General features: G+C 44.2%; 1 pseudogene; it reads left to right on the top strand.

The window, feature by feature from the left end:
- The first annotated feature begins 1,321 nt into the window (after window positions 1-1,321).
- LOC149556251 (methyltransferase FGSG_00040-like) lies at window positions 1,322-3,439 on the top strand (annotated as a pseudogene).
- Window positions 3,440-4,267: the final 828 nt, after the last annotated feature.

Raw genomic sequence — 4,267 nt, 5'->3', positions numbered from 1 at the left:
ACGGATCTTATGTTTGTTGTAGAGAAGTCAACAAATGGATATAGTTTTAAAAAAATTGACAACAACACTATTAATTTAGTCTCTCTAACAATATAATCATTCTGATGAAACAATTATATAAGTCAAATGTTGCTATAACAAAAACGAGAAAAATACACTCTAAAGATACAAAGCTTAACACTGAAACAACAAAAGAGGTAAAACACAGAGCTCTTTATGGCATATAAGAAGTTTAAGAAGTCTCCAACTTGGTTGCTACATTTTGGATATTTCTTTCATCTTGGAATGTTAACAAATCTAGAACATAAAATCACAAGCTCAAGACATAAACGCAGTTGTAACCCTTCGGATTGCACACACTCCCTGCCGATGAAAAGTGCCGCCCAACAATCAGAGCATGCATAGAAAGAACAAGAAAAAGATCGTGAAAACGAGCATCCTTCCAACTTCTTTCTGTTCAGAAAGTTGGTGTATCATTGATGGCATTGATATCACCAACATGTCGTGCAAATCTTGTTTGCAGCCGATCCTATGTCAATATGAATTTCTGAATGCGTCTATCCTCCCTGAACGCATCTGTTCGGCAATTCCGGAGCTCGGTACTTCGCTGGTCACGTTGTACGAAATCTCACGGCACCTCGACGTGACAGCAGCAAACGGAACGGAATTGAGAGGGCACTGGATAGCCGGATGCATTTTCGTGGCTATTTAGCCAGTGCCATTACATCAGACTTAACCATCAAGCAACTTCAATTCTTGAATTCGGACGTCGATTCTGTGACATCTCTTTAATATGTCTTTTTCTAAATTGCGTTGGTGTACAAAAATTTACTTTGCGCTCCGTCCCTCCTTAGTGAAACGTGAATAAATGTCACATAAACGTACACAAAATAGGTAAGCTCGTATCATCCAACTGGTCCAACAAAATCCCAATGTGCCGGCTGCCTCGAAGAAATAAAATCCGCCAGTTGCTCAGAGTTACGAGGTAAGCGTTAAAAAGAGAATATAGGCCTAAAAAATCTGTCGGTGGCCTCGAAGAACTGATAATAATAGAAGTGGTTGTTGAAGTACAAGATGGGAGGAGTGTGGGAGACGAGACGATTCATGGTTCTACAATTCAAATCACTCCTTGGCGGAAAATGGCTATCTACCAGACTAAAACTTCAAATATATATAAGGATCCAGTTAGGAGGTTCAGTTTGGTGTTAAGACTTCGCCCTCCTTGGCGTGGTATTATCAAAGGACGCAAGACTTAAAATACGCGGGTGAGAGTTCTTCATTGCAGAGTTGTTGGAGTTTCATGGAGGAGGTCATATACGCCATGTCGTGCCTCTTCTCAGCAAGGGATGCTACGGAGAGGTTTGACAAGGAAGCCCTGGTTCTTCAACACCAGATGGCCGCTCATCGATACGAGGCAGCGATTGCAGCAGATCTTGTCTTCGGTTACCTTTCTGTGCCAGGACCCCCATCACCTCCGCTGCCTCCCTGCAACACCTCCAGCCCCTCCGAATTGGGGAGCTTATTGTCGACTCCACCCATCGCGGGCGTGTCCTCTTCGGCACCCTCTGCGTGAACCCTTTCAAGATGGTTGGCACCATTACGCTGCTGGAAGACGACCAAGGCCGTGCTGTTAGGGTTACCATCTACAATCTACCTTCCTCCGACTCCACCCCCGCAGCACTCAACGCAAAATATCCCAATGGTGCCAAGGTCGCCATCAAGGAGCCCTATTTTAAGCGAGCCGAAGATGGAGGCCTCGTTGTTAGAGTAGAAAACCCTGGGAATCTAGTGAGGGTCACAGAAGAAGAAGTTTTGCTGCAGAATGAGATGGGCGAGTTGGATTTGGAGGAGGAGCGCGGGAAGGGCAACGAGTGCTTCTGGAAGCAAGACTGGCGCAGCGCGCTCTTCCATTACACTAATTGTATTTGCGCGACAAATAACGGCGAGGCGGCGAGAAGGACGCGGTTGCTCGCTTATTCCAACCGAGCGGAAACGCAGCTCCAGATGGGAGAGTTTGAGCGGGCTCTAGAGGACTCGAACCAGGGTCTCCAGATCGAACCAGAGCATCTCAAAACCTTGTTTCGAAAAGATTATGCACAGGAATGCCAGGTTCTGAAAAGGGCGTTACATATTAGACCAGGGCAAGCAGATATTGGTGCTGCTTTGCGAGAATCCATGGCTGCCTGTGCTCGGAGCCGGCAGGGAGACTATGACATTTCGTACTTGTTGCTCGGAATGCAACAGCCTCGGCAGGTTGGGGATTTCATTGGCGATGTGGAAATCAAGATTACCAGGGATGGCAGGGGTCGCGGGCTCTACGCGGCGAAGAAAATTGGCATCGGTGAGCTCCTTTTAGTGAGCAATGCCGTCGCCATTGATGACCAAGGTTTCAGGCCTTTCTAATTTTATCGCAGGCCCAGAAATGATGCTTCCTCTGAGCAGAAGACACTTATAGCAGCCGTCATCTGCGCTGCCAAAACATCTAAGAAACTGCTCCAGCAGCTTTATGCCCTAGACGACGGTTCTGAACAACTCCGCGCTTTGATCCCGCCCCTGGACTTATTTGATACAAACAGCCATTGTCAAGAAGCAACAGAAATGCAAATTGATGAGCAACGGATCGGACAGCTTGTGTTACGAAACTCCCTGGGCGGAGAGGCAGAGAAATCGGGCGCCATTGAGGGTTTCAGCGGGCTGTGGCTGCTTCCATCGTTTATTAATCATTCCTGCATCCCCAAAGCAACAAGACTTAATGTGGGAGGAGCAATGTTTTTGCATGCGGCAAAGCCAATTGGAAAGGGAGAAGAAATCACCGTCTCTTACTTCGACGCTCTGCTTCCCCAACCGCACCGAGAAGCCATGTCTCAGGCCTGGGGTTTCAAGTGCAACTGCAAGCGCTGTTCTCTGGAGAAATCCCTCAAGGATTCTGTCTTCAAGAGCTTGAATGCACAATTTGAGACACTACACAACAATGCGTTGGAGGAAACAAACGCGGCAAGGTCCTCAGGGGAAGAACTTCCTACGGATCTTCCCGAGTCTGCAGAATTTGCCCAGGTTTACGAAAAGGTGGAGAAAAGGCTGTGTAAATACCTTAGACTGAAAGGGGAAGACATGCATTGGATTCGGGCGTCCTATGTAACAGCTTACTGGGCTGCAGTCCATTGAGTTTTTCGACATAAACCTTGATGAGTACTCCAGTATTCCCTGCGCCGAGGAAATCCTGGAAGCCGTTGTAAACACAGTGCCAGGGGACTTGCGAAGTCTTGCCATGGCGGCTCACCAGGTGGAAGGTTTAAACAACTGGATTGGTTATGATGACTGGGCCCTAGGTTATTATACAGAACAAGCTAAGAATGTATGTGTGCGAGTGTTGGGTAAACACAGGGAACACATTCTTGAAGCGCTCATACACCACCATGCAATGTCTGTAATCTTTTAGTGAGGTGGGTAGCTTCTAGACTTTTGGTGTTTCCTCGTTAAACCATTTTGAAGTATTTTTCTGGTTTCACTGTGACATTAGGCTTTTTCTTTAAGAACAACAATCTGGGTTTCCCCTTAAATTTTTTAATGCAAAAATTGGAAGGCCTTTATGGCTAAGATAAATGTCAGTGTAATAGCGGACTATGTCACATATAACCGTTCTGAAGTATTTTTCAGGTATAACTGTGAAATTGGCTCTCTTGAAGAGCATCGATCCGGGCTTTTACCTTACGCTTTTTTTAATGTAGAATTCGGCAGGCTTAGTGGCTAAGACGAACTTCATTATGGAAGTTGATATGTCTTTATGTTTTTTCTGGTCTCTATGATGAGCGGGCTGTTTCACTATTTTATTTCAGTTGTAGAGATGTTCTCATTTTTTATTTCAGTGGTCAATTCACTTTATATCGGATTGGGCGATTTGGGTTTCAGATTAAATTTTTTTTTCTTCTTTAAATTAGTAGATAATTTTTATTTTTTCTGATTTTTAATTCAAGGTAACATCTGTGAAAGAAAAACATGAAAAAAGAGGTTAAAACTCTGTGTACAATCTTCTTTTTCAGCAAAAATTAATGTCTTTTAATGTTATGGTAATTCAGAAATAGGATTGAACAAGTTTCTATATTTTTCAATTCGGACTTCGCCTGGTGAAAGTAAGGCCTCTCAAAACAATTATTCAGTTCTGTTCTGTAAGAGATTTGATTTCTTTGTTACTTCCCTTGTTTATTATTTGGTGTTTTAATCATCGGTTGACGTTAGAATTATATGACATGCATGTATATATCTCCTC

This window comes from Cupressus sempervirens, chromosome 5 (genome assembly GCF_028749045.1).
Source record: "Cupressus sempervirens isolate cs-2001-9-10 chromosome 5, ASM2874904v1, whole genome shotgun sequence".
Taxonomy (NCBI): domain Eukaryota; kingdom Viridiplantae; phylum Streptophyta; class Pinopsida; order Cupressales; family Cupressaceae; genus Cupressus; species Cupressus sempervirens.
The sequence above is the reverse complement of the archived record's forward strand: the minus strand, read 5'-3'. Positions and strand labels throughout refer to the sequence as shown.